We start from the raw sequence: 13,520 nt of genomic DNA on the forward strand, positions 1-13,520 counted from the left end.
TCAATGATAAAGCCAAAAATAAACAAATGACAATAGTTCAGTGAAAATCTAGAGAGTGACAAGAGGACTAACAGGATTTCAATGATTTTAAAATTCACAATGTATCCATAATTACAAGTACAAGAGAATTAGGGGCAAGCTTTGTTAAGCCCTGCAGCAAGAAAGGTCCCATTTGCTCTTTGACAGGGCTGGACTTTCATGCATGGCTTGGCCAATCTCTGCTGTATAGTGAGAACAACAACATTAGTAGAGGTAAACTAATTTGATGTAGCTCAATGGTGTCATATCTGTTCTAAGAGAGAAGACCTGCACCATGTAGTGGAGCACAGATAAAGGGACACGAGCTGTCCTAAAAAAAAAAAAAAAAAAAAAAAAAAAAAAAACAAGTGAAAATATAAAGTAAACAAAACAAAGTTTATTTTTCCTCATAAACCTGAAAATAACTGAATTCCTATCAGCCATGTAGGCTTTCCCTCCTCAACCAATGTTTAACTGGAAAGCATGGCACATGCATATATGAATATTCCAGCGGAGATTGGTACACAGTGGTTCTGAGGAAGAGGCAGAAGCAGAGGCAGAGGCAGAGGCAGAGAGACAGGTTGATTTCTGACTTTCACTTCTGCCTGGCCTACAAAATGAGTTTCAAGACAGCTCTCAAGGTACAAAGACAAAACCAGTTTCCAAAGAAATGAAAGAAAGAAGGAAGGAAGGGAGAGACAGTAGGGGAAATGTAAATATGGAGACAGTTAATACAAAAAACAAACTAAAAAACAAAAAATAAAACAAACAAACATCAAGACAAAAATTTCACACAGTCCCTAAGGCAGAACACCAACTGATTCCTGAGTATGGTTCTGCTACTATAGTTCTCAGGTCTCATGTACTCAAAAATAAATAACAAAATTCCAACTTTTAGCCACAGATGATGAATCAAGCCTCTGTTCTCAAAAATCGGAAAGCGGAGATTTGTCAGCTCACCAGGACTACAGTCTGAGTTCTAGAAAAGAAATGGGTATACAGAGAAATGCTGAAAAAAAAAAAAGACAGAAAGTCTTTCAACTACTAAGACATCTACCAGGCCTTTTCTGTTTTTTGTTTTTTTTTTTTTTTTTAAATTTCATATATTTGACTTCTGCTGGAAGTGAAGCCATGTCCCTAAATTTATCACTCTATCTTTCTCCAATTTCCTCTATTAATATGACTATCAGTACAACAGAATGATTGGCTACCTTATTTGAAAGTTGGCTTGATCCTGTGTAATGCTTTGGTTATGTATCACCAATTGTAAAGGCAATAAACCCAGTGACATAGAGCTTGCCCTTTCTTGACATACTCTGACTGTAAGTTGAAATCCTCATAAAAGTTCTTTTGCACTGGCAGGTGGTACTCAGATTTCACTGATTTTAATCATGTGAATGGCTAAACCACATGCATAATCTAAAAACTGATAATTCCACGATCCATGGAGAAAAGTAATTACAGCTCTTGCATTAACACAGCAATGTGTGAAAGAGAGTGAAATAAAAGCATAACCCTAACACCAGTTGGATTTGGCTGAGGAGAAGGAGCTGTGGGAAGAAGGGAAACTGTGGTAAGATCACTTCGTGTAAAATCAATCCTGAAGGATCTAAAGAAAGAACTGATAAAGCATTCCCACCATACCCCCTTCCCCAAGAACAAAATTAAATTAAAAACTGTGGGGTTGTGTCACACATCATTAATCTCAGACCTTGGGAGGCAGAGCTGAGCTATTTTCTGTGTGCTTGAAGCCAGTCTGGTCTCAAAAGTTAGCTCCAGGACAGTCTGCAAAGATGCATAGTATACATTTTGCCAAACAATTAAAATCAACAGTAAATGAAGTAAAAGAAAAAGACAAGGGAGCAGAACTCTCTGACTCTAAGTGATTCATTTCTTTATATCCAACCACAATCAGCTAGCAATGGCCCTGTGATGACCCAGGTGAGGATATATAGGGTATTGAGTTTAGGCAAAGTGGGCTCCAGCTGTAATGCTTATGAAAAGCCATTATCAATACTTGGTAGAATTTCCAGTGAATGCAGCATCTCTTAGTCCTCCCTGAATGGCCCAGGTTCATCAAAGAGGAATATAATCCCACAATTCCAAAGCAAGCCATACCCAAGTTAGACTTTCCATTGATTTACCCTCACGAGAGGAGAGGGGGAGAGGCAATTAATTTGTAAAAGGAAGGCAGCAGGTGCCTCCAGTATGATGAGGATGTTGATGAATAACAACAACTCTGGTCCCCTAAAAACAAGTACAATATATACTAAAATGGTTCATTCATATTCCTCAGCGACAATACCTTACCCACTGAGATGATGTAACTTGGATAGCTCTCATTCAAGAATGTTTGTCTTCCTGACAGACAACACGCTTTCTGGAAGATCAACTCTCACAGATATCTTGTGGCACGTGTTGGAAGGAGGTAAAGGAGCCATGGAGAGTAAGAGACAGCAAGGGAGTACAATGCTAAAATTCATAAGCCAGCACAGTTGTTCGAGAGAATCCAGCAATGAAGGGCCACATGCCGGCTGCCCTGCCTACTTTGGTTTTCATTTCCACGTCTTTACTTGAGTTGCCTCAACAAGATACCAAGATGGACACAATCATATGATGTACTTTTCAAGGTCCTGTTTGTTCTTTGTGTTTCCCAGTGACAAAGTAAAATCAATTTTCACTTGAGGAATTGTAGGAAGCTCTTATATTGAGAAAGCACAGCCTTATATGAAAAGGAAAACACCGCCCAGGTTTAGATTCCTATGGAGAGTGAAGGGAAAGAAAAAGAAACCAATAGAGAAGAAATGTGAGTTCACAGACAAAGGAAAAGGGAAAAAAGGAGAACACACTATGTTCTGTTCCTGACATTGGTCGACAATCCCATCAACACTAGGGAGGCAAACATAAATTGATCTGTTTGAATTCCAAGCGTGCTTTATTATAGAGAGTGTTCAAGGACAGTCTCCTAAGAAAAGACTAAAAGTTTGTCTCAAAAATAATCAGAATAATAATAATGATGATAATAGTAATAATAAGTAGAAATGAAATGCTTCTGGATTGATTTTATGCACGAGTATTCTGTCTGCAGGTATGCCCTTTCACCAGAAGAGGGCACTACATGCCACCAAGTGACCTCTGCAATTTATAGATAGTCTATGCTCCTGGGTCCTATTCTTTAATATGTGTGTGTGTGTTTGTGAATGTGTGAGTCGTGTGTGTGTGTGTGTGTGTGTGTGTGTGTGTGTGTGTGTGTCCATGCATGTGTCTGTGTGTGTGTAAATTGGTAGAAGACTGGGCATTTGTATGATACAGCAGGAGACAATGGGATGGGGTGTGGAGGCAGAATGCATACAAAGCCTGTTTGCTTGTGGGACTGGCAATACAAGCTCCATGCCAACCAGGTCTCTGATTTTACTTATGAAATAAAGAAAGGTGGAAAAGAAAGACTCACTTTGGAATCAGAATCTGTGTTTCTTCACATACTAACCCAAGTTCAAACAAGCAGCATTACTTGTTTGTTCTGTGTAAGCATACACCTCTAGACTAGTTCAGCTTTCCAGCAATCCATGAAGTTTCATCTGATCCCCAGGCCAAGTTCCCTTCGATCTTCTTCATTTATATTTGATTTACACCTGTATGAAGGCCAGGTTACTTATTTTAACTCTAGTTATTTTTGATTATATAGGGAGGTCGGAGGAACTGGATTTCCAGGAGTTCGCAGACATAAAGACAAAGGGGTAAGTAATTGAAAAATTAAATTGCTAGATAGCAAGACTTGAAAGGCGAAATTACTGGGCAGTGGTCATGAGAACTTTTATCAACAGCACTCAGGAAGCTGTGTGGTTTTGAGTTCAATGGAGCCTAAGTTCAGTAAAAGCTGCATAGTGAAGCCTCATGATGAAAGAGCAAAAGAAAATTAGGAGAAAATGACAAGAAAAATAATGAACAAAAGGAATTCGAAGAGGTAGAAGAAGAAGGATAAGAAGAAGTTGATGTGGTAGAAGAAAGAAAGCAAGGAAGAAAGAAGAAAACCCAGTACGGAGCAGGAAATATCCCCACATGCCTGTAATGAAACCACTCTGGTGGCAGGAGGATCTATGAGTTCATGGCCAGCCTGGTCTACAGACTGAGTCCTGGGAGAGTCAAAGCAATACAGAAAAATCATGTCTTGAAAAAGGGACAACTATCTCTTTGCACTAAATCTAACTACAAATCTGAACATATTCATGCTCAAACTGAGTAGGCCCGTTGGCAGGGAGGCACATGAGATGATCACACACACACAGACAAACACACTCAATGATAAAGCCAAAAATAAACAAATGACAATAGTTCAGTGAAAATCTAGACAGTGACAAGAGGACTAACAGGATATCAATGATTTTAAAATTCACAATGTATCCATAATTACAAGTACAAGAGAATTAGGGGCAAGCTTTGTTAAGCCCTGCAGCAAGAAAGGTCCCATTTGCTCTTTGACAGGGCTGGACTTTCATGTATTCCTTGCCCTGTCTCTGCTGTATAGTGAGAACAACAACATTAGTAGAGGTAAACTAATTTGAAGTAGCTCAATGCTGTCATATCTGTTCTCAGAGAGAAGACCTGCACCATGTAGTGGAGCACAGATAAAGGGACACGAGCTGTTCAAAAAAAAAGAAAGAAAGAAAAAAAAAAAAAAAAAAACCACAAGTGAAAATATATAGTAAACAAAACAAAGTTTATTTTTCCTCATAAACCTGAAAATAACTGAATTCCTATCAGCCATGTAGGCTTTCCCTCCTCAACCAATGTTTAACTGGAAAGGATGGCACATGCATATATGAATATTCCAGCGGAGATTGGTACACAGTGGTTCTGAGGAAGAGGCACAAGCAGAGGCAAAGGCAGAGGCAGAGAGACAGGTTGATTTCTGACTTTCACTTCTGCCTGGCCTACAAAATGAGTTTCAAGACAGCTCTCAAGGTACAAATACAAAACCAGTTTCCAAAGAAATGAAAGAAAGAAGGAAGGAAGGGAGAGACAGTGGAGGATATGTAAATATGGAGACAGTTAATACAAAAAACAAACTAAAAAACAAAAACAAAAACAAACAAACATCAAGACAAAAATTTCACACAGTCCCTAAGGCAGAACACCAACTGATTCCTGAGTATTGTTCTGCTACTATAGTTCTCAGGTCTCATGTACTCAAAAATAAATAACAAAATACCAACTTTTAGCCACAGATGATGAATCAAGCCTCTGTTCTCAACTGAAAGCGGAGATTTGTCAGCTCACCAGGACTACAGTCTGAGTTCTAGAAAAGAAATGGGTATACAGAGAAATGCTGAAAAAAAAAAGACAGAAAGTCTTTCCACTACTAAGTCATCTACCAGGCCTTTTCTGGTTTTCTTTCTTTTTTTTTTAAGTTTCATATATTTGACTCATGGTGGAAGTGAAGCCATGTCCCTAAATTTATCACTCTCTCGTTCTCTAATTTCCTCTATTAATATGACTATCAGTACAACAGAATGATTGGCTACCTTATTTGAAAGTTGGCTTTATCCTGTGTAATGCTTTGGTTATGTATCACCAATTGTAAAGGCAATAAACCCAGTGACAGAGAGCTTGCCCTTTCTAGACATACTCTACCTGTAAGTTGAAATCCTCGTAAAAGTTCTTTTGCACTGGCAGGTGGTACTCAGATTTCACTGATTTTAATCATGTGCATGGCTAAACCACATGCATAATCTAAAAACTGATAATTCCACGATCCATGGAGAAAAGTAATTACAGCTCTTGCATTAACACAGCAATGTGTGAAAGAGAGTGAACTAGAAGCATAACCCTAACACCAGTTGGATTTGGCTGAGGAGAAGGAGCTGAGGGAAGAAGGGAAACTGTGGTCAGAACACTTTGTATGAAATCAATCCTGAAGGATCTAAAGAAAGAACTCATTAAGCATTCCCACCATACCCCCTTCTCCAAAAACAAAATTAACTTAAAAACTGTGGGGTTGTGTCACACATCATTAATCTCAGCCCTTGGGAGGCAGAGCTGAGCTATTTTCTGTGTGCTTGAAGCCAGTCTGGTCTCAAAAGTTAGTTCCAGGACAGTCTGCAAAGATGCATAGTATACATTTTGCCAAACAATGAAAATCAACAGAAAAATGAAATAAAATAAAAAGACAAGGGAGCAGAACTCTCTGACTCTAAGTGATTTGTTTCTTTATATCCAACCACAATCAGCTAGCAATGGCCCTGTGATGACCCAGGTGAGGATATATAGGGTATTGAGTTTAGGCAAAGTGGGCTCCAGCTGTATGCTTATGAAAAGCCATTATCAATACTTGGTAGACTTTCCAGTGAATGCAGCATCTCTTAGTCCTCCCTTAATGGCCCAGGTTCAGCAAAGAGGAATATAATCCCACAATTCCAAAGCAAGCCATATCCAAGTTAGACTTTCCATTGATTTACCCTCAGGAGAGGAGAGGGGGAGAGGCATTAATTTGTAAAAGGAAGGCAGCAGGGGCCACAAGTTTGATGAGGATGTTGATGAATAACAACAACTTTGGTCCCCTAAAAACAAGTACAATATATACTAAAATGGTTCATTCATATTCCTCAGCGACAATACCTTACCCACTGAGATGATGTAACTTGGATAGCTATCATTCAAGAATGTTTGTCTTCCTGACAGGCAACACGCTTTCTGGAAGATCAACTCTCACAGATATCTTGTAGCACGTGTTGGAAGGAGGTAAAGGAGCCATGGAGAGTAAGAGAAAGCAAGGGAGTACAATGCTAAAATTCTTAAGCCAGCACAGTTGTTTGAGAGAATCCAGCAATGATGGGCCACATGCCGGCTGCCCTGCCTCCTTTGTTTTCATTTCCACGTCTTTACTTGAGTTACCTCAACAAGATACCAAGATGGACACAATCATATGATGTACTTTTCAAGGTCCTGTTTGTTTTTTGTGCTTCCCAGTGACAAAGTAAAATCAATTTTCACTTGAAGAATTGTAGGAAGCTCTTATATTGAGAAAGCACAGCCTTATATGAAAAGGAAAACATCGCCCAGGTTTAGATTCCTATGGAGAGTGAAGGGAAAGAAAAAGAAAACAAGAGAGAAGAAATGTGAGTTTACAGACAAAGGAAAAGGGAAAAAAGGAGAACACATTATATTGGGTTCCTGACATTGGCCGTCAATCCCATCAACACTAGGGAGGCAAACATAAATTGTTCTGTTTGAATTCCAAGCCTGCTTAATTACAGAGAGTGTTCAAGGACAGTCTCCTAAGAAAAGACTAAATGTTTGTGTCAAAAATAATCAGAATAATAATAATGATGATAATAGTAATAATAAGTAGAAATGAAATGCTTCTGGATTGATTTTATGCACGTGTATTCTGTCTGCCCTTTCACCAGAAGAGGGCACTACATGCCACCAAGTGACCTCTGCAATTTATAGATAGTCTATGCTCCTGGGCCCTATTCTTTAATATGTGTGTGTGTGTTTGTGAATGTGAGAGTGTGTATGTGTGTGTGTTTGTGTGTGTGTGTGTGTGCGTGTGTGTGCGTGCATGTGTCTGTGTGTGTGTGTAAATTGGTAGAAGACTGGGCATTTGTATGATACAGCAGGAGACAATGGGATGGGGTGTGGAGGCAGAATGCATACAAAGCCTGTTGCATGTGGGACTGGCAATACAAGCTCCATGCCAACCAGGTCTCTGATTTTACTTATGAAATAAAGAAAGGTGGAAAAGAAAAACTCACTTTGGAATCAGAATCAGTGTTTCTTCACATACTAACCGAAGCAGCACTACTTGTTTGTTCTGTGTAAGCATACACCTCTTGAATAGTTCGGCTTTCCAGCAATCCATGAAGTTTCATCTGATCCCCAGGCCAAGTTCCCTTCGATCTTCTTCATTTATTTTTGATTTACACCTGTATGAAGGCCAGGTTAATTATTTTACCTCTAGTTATTTTTGATTATATAGGGAGGACTGAGGAACTGGATTTCCAGGAGTGCGCAGACATAAAGACAAAGGGGTAAGTAATTGAAAAATTAAATTGCTAGATAGCAAGACTTGAAAGGCAAAATTACTGGGCAGTGGCCATGAGAACTTTTATCAACAGCACTCAGGAAGCTGTGTGGGTTTGAGTTCAATGGAGCCTCAGGTCAGTTAAATATGCATAGTGAAGCCTCATGATGAAAGAGCAAAAGAAAATTAGGAGAAGAAGAAGTAAAAGAGAAGAAGATGACGAGAAAGATAAAGAACAAAAAGAAGTAGAAGGGGTAGAAGAAGATGGAAAATAAGAAGTTAAAGAACAAAAAGAAGTAGAAGGGGTAGAAGAAGAAGGAAAATAAGAAGTTGATGTGGTAGAAGAAAGAAAGCAAGGAAGAAAGAAGAAAACCCAGTATGGAGCAGGAAATATCCCCACATGCCTGTAATGTAACCACTCTGGTGGCAGGAGGATCTATGAGTTCATGGCCAGCCTGGTCTACAGACTGAGTCCTGGGAGAGTCAAAGCAACACAGAAAAATCATGTCTTCAAAAATTGAAAACTATCTTTTTGCACTAAATCTAACTACAAATCTGAACATATTCATGCTCAAACTGAGTAGGGCGTTGGCAGACAGGCAGATGAGATGATCACACACACACACACACAAACACACTCAATGACAAAGCCAAAAATAAACAAATGACAATAGTTCAGTGAAAATCTAGAGAGTGACAAGAGGCTAACAGGATTTCAATGATTTTAAAATTCATAATGTATCCATAATTACAAGTACAAGGGAATTAGGGCCAAGCTTTGTTAAGCCCTACAGCAAGAAAGGTCCCATTTGCTCTTTGACAGGGCTGGACTTTCATGCATGGCTTGGCCAATCTCTGCTGTATAGTGAGAACAACAACATTAGTAGAGGTAAACTAACTTGAAGTAGCTCAATGCTTTCATATCTGTTCTCAGAAAGAAGACCTGCACCATGTAGTGGAGCACAGAAAAAGGGACATGAGCTGTCTTTAAAAAAAAAAAAAAACACACACACACAAGTGAAAATATAAAGTAAACAAAACAATGTTTATTTTTCCTCATAAACCTGAAAATAACTGAATTCCTATCAGCCATGTAGGCTTTCCCTCCTCAACCAATGTTTAACTGGAAAGCATGGCACATGCATATATGAGTATTCCAGCGGAGATTGGTACACAGTGGTTCTGAGGAAGAGGCAGAAGCAGAGGCAGAGGTAGAGGCAGAGAGACAGTTTGATTTCTGACTTTCACGTCTGCCTGGCCTACAAAATGAGTTTCAAGACAGCTCTCAAGGTACAAAGATAAAACCAGTTTCCAAAAGAAATGAAAGGAAGAAGGAAGGAAGGGAGAGACAGTGGAGGTAATGTAAATATGTAGACAGTTAATACAAAATACAAACTAAAAAACAAAAAGAAAAACAAACAAACATCAAGACAAAAATTTCACACAGTCCCTAAGGCAGAACACCAACTGATTCCTGAGTATTGTTCTGCTACTATAGTTCTCAGGTCTCATGTACTCAAAAATAAATAACAAAATTCCAACTTTTAGCCACAGATGATGAATCAAGCCTCTGTTCTCAAAAATCTGAAAGCAGAGATTTGGCAGCTCACCAGGACTTCAGTCTGAGTTCTAGAAAAGAAATGGCTATACAGAGAATGCTGAAAAAAAAAGACAGAAAGTCTTTCAACTACTAAGACAATTACCAGGCCCTTTCTGGTTTTTTTTTTTTTTTTTTTTTTTTTTTTTTTTTTTTAAGTTTCATATATTTGACTTCTGCTGGAAATGAAGCCATGTCCCTAAATTTATCACTCTATCTTTTTCTAATTTCCTCTATTAATATGACTATCAGTACAACAGAATGATTGGGTACCTTAGTTGAAAGTTGGCTTGATCCTGTGTAATGCTTTGTTTATGTGTCACCAATTTTAAAGGCTATACACCCAGTGATAGAGAGCTTGCCCATTCTTGACATACTCTGCCTGTAAGTTGAAATCCTCGTAAAAGTTCTTTTGCTCTGTCAGGTGGTACTCAGATTTCACTGATTTTATTCATGTGCATGGCTAAACCACATGCATAATCTAAAAACTGATAATTCCAGGATTCATGGAGAAAAGTAATTACAGCTGTTGCATTAACACAGCAATGTGTGAAAGAGAGTGAACTAGAAGCATAACCCTAACAACAGTTGGATTTGGCTGAGGAGAAGGAGCTGTCGAAGAAGGGAAACTGTGGTAAGAACACTTTGTATGAAATCAATCCTGAAGGATCTAAAGAAAGAACTGATAAAGCATTGCCACCATACCTCTTCCCCAGAAACAAAAATACAATAAAATCTGTGTGGTTGTGTCACACATCAATAATCCCAGCACTTGTGAAGCAGAGCCAAGCTATTTTCTGTGTGCTTGAAGACAGTCTGGTCCCAAGATTGAGTTCCAGGACAGTCTGCAATGATGCATAGAATCCATTTGGCCTAACAATCAAAATAAACAATAAAATGAAATAAAATAAAATAAAAAAAAAAAAACAAGGGAGCAGAACTCTCTGACTCTAAGTGATACGTTTCTTTATATCCAACCGCAATCAGCTAGCAATGGCACTGTGATGACCCAGGTGAGGATATATAGGGTATTGAGTTTAGGCAAATTGGCTCCAGCTGTATGCTTATGAAAAGCCTTCATCAATACTTGGTAGACTTTTCCGTGAATGCAGATCTCTTAGTCCCCACTGAATGGCCCAGGTTCAGCAAAGAGGAATATAATCCCACTCTTCCAAAGCAAACCAAATCCAAGTTAGGCTTTGCATTGATTTACCCTCATGAGACGAGAGGAGAGGCATTAATTTGTAAAAGGAAGGCAGCAGGAGCCACAAGTATCATGAGGATGTTGATGACTAACAACAACTCTGGTCCCCTAAAAACAAGTCCAATATATACTGAAATGGTTCATTCACATTCCTCAGAGATAATACCGTACCCACTGAGTTGATGTTACTTGGATATCTATCATTCAAGAATGTTTGTCTTCCTGAGAGACAACACACTTTGTGGAAGTTAAACTCTCACAGATATCTTGTGGCATGTGTTGGAAGGTGGTAAAAGAGCAGTGGAGATTTAGAGGGAGCTAGGGTGTATAATGCTAAATTTCACAAGGCCAGCACAGTTGTTTGAGAAAATCCAGCAATGATGGTCAACGTTCCGGCTGCCCTGCCTACTTTGGTTTTCATTTCCATGTCTTTGTGTTAGTTACCTCAACAAGATACCAAGTTGGACATAATCAAATGATGTACTTTTCAAGGTCCTTTTTGTTCTTTGCGTTTCCTAGTGACAAAGTAAAACCAATTTTCACTTGAAGATTTGTAGGAAGCTCTTATATTGAGCACAGTCTTACATGAAAATGAAAACACCCCCCAGGTTTAGATTCCTATGGAGAGTGAGGAAATAGAAATAGAAAATAAGAGAGAAGAAATGTGAGTTTACAGACAAAGTTAAAGGGAAAAAAGGAGAACAGACTAGATGTTGGTGACATTGGCCTTCAATCCCATCAACATTAGGTAGGCTAACAAAAATTGTTCTGGTTGTATTCCAAACCTGCTTTATTACAGAGAGTGTTCTAGGACAGTCTCCAAAGGAATAGAGGAAATGTTTCTCTCAAAAATAATATTAGTAATCATAATGGGCCAGCAAAAATGCAGGCAGGAATAAGTGAAATGGTAATCTATATCCAACTGTGGGAAACCAATATTGGAGATGCCAGATACAAAGAGCACGACCACCCCAGCAAAGCCCCTGTCTCCAGCTTCCCAACTCAGGCAGGCTGATCTTTCTTTGCCTGTACCTGCTTGTTTAGCACCTGACCCTGTGCTGCTGAAAATTCACATGAGCTTTAATCTTAGTGCTGGTGCCTTATGACTTAAACAACTGGAAGTCTCCTTTAGCTTCAATGATTGATAGTTACTTCACTGGGAATGCAATCCTGGGGCTCAGGAATGTTTAAGATTTCAGTAGCCCTGCTGGACTTTTGTGATGCATGCCTTTAATCCCAGCTTTAGAGAGGCAGAGGCAGGCAGATCTCTGCGAGTTCAAGGCCAGCGTGGTCTACTTAGCAAGCGCAGGGACTAGCTCCAAAGCTACACCGAAAATCCCTATCTGGAAAATCCGAAAAAAATAAATTTTTTTTCCAGCCACACAACCCTGACCCACAGCCATCAGTTAAGTAGTCTTGACACTTTCTTTGACGCGCACCCACCCAACAGCCCAGTACACCAGGGACATGGGGGGTTGTATGCAGGGGTCATTTTTTCTAGCATGCCACAGCTGTAAATACTTGAGTTCTGGGTAAATTGGTGACACCACCCAACAACGATTTCCTACTTAGAAACTTGCCCTGCTAGCTCACTCACAGGCTCCATTGGAATTTCAGGCAATCCCCACTTCAAATACAAAAGCAAGGTCGGTATCTCTTCCTTGAAGCTGGAAAACTTCATGATGAACTCAGGTTTTGCCTGTGGGCTAGAACATCTCAGGAAAGAAAAAAGCTGAGCAAATCTTCCCTACCCAAGACAGCCTACCTCAAGGTGCTAATAGTTAGCAATCCTAGCTCAAGAGGCCAGCAAGCGGCAATGAAGCAATCTAAAGGTGGAGGGTGCAGGGGATAGCCACCCCTCCCACTCTTCCTTCTCCAGAAGATTCTTGGTTCCTTGGAGTCCAAAGTCTCTTGGTTTTGGAGTTGTGACTTACCCCTCTACCCTAGTTATCACATGGATAGCCAAATGATATCAATTACTTTTTACACACAGACAGAAGCCCTACTTTCCTTATTCCTGGTAGAGGTGGAAATTGTCTGGGCTTCTCACCAAGCTTATCCTGGTTAGGGAGGGTTCCTTCACTTGAGGCGAGAGTGCTGCAACAGTCTGGACACTTCCAAGTCCTCCTCCACAATTTTGAGTCTGGTATATGAGCCTATGTAGAGGTCTTCTCAAATTACAGATGGGAGACACCCATGAGAAATGTAACAATTGCAGGGAAAGGGAAAGCAATAGCTTTATCCCTTTGGAATGGGGGTGGGCCTAAGTCTATCAGCCTTTACTCCCATGAGTATTTGATAGGGTACCTGGGATCTTCCCCTTTCCCATATTGGTACTGTTTAGATGTCCCCACCCCGAGCACGCACACACCGCACCACCACCACCTTCCTAACATTTCTCCTCAAAACACCGTCCAGGAACAGGAAACATTCATCGCAGAGCCTGCTTTGCAGAGAAGAATTCTACTCTTTAAACACTCAGGTTTAACTTTCAGCTTGATGTTGAAGGAGGCAGAGGCCTGTGAGGATTCTTAGAGACACCTGGGAGCAGGAGCCATAGCCATGTTCCCCACAGCTGTTTGGAGTTGGGCTCTAACACACAAAGGTCATAAGATAGTCTAATTTTAACCCAAAGTACCAAGTAGCAACTACAGCAGGCCTGGTATGGCCCACATCAA

This window comes from Phodopus roborovskii, unplaced genomic scaffold (genome assembly GCF_943737965.1).
Source record: "Phodopus roborovskii unplaced genomic scaffold, PHOROB, whole genome shotgun sequence".
NCBI lineage: Eukaryota > Metazoa > Chordata > Mammalia > Rodentia > Cricetidae > Phodopus > Phodopus roborovskii.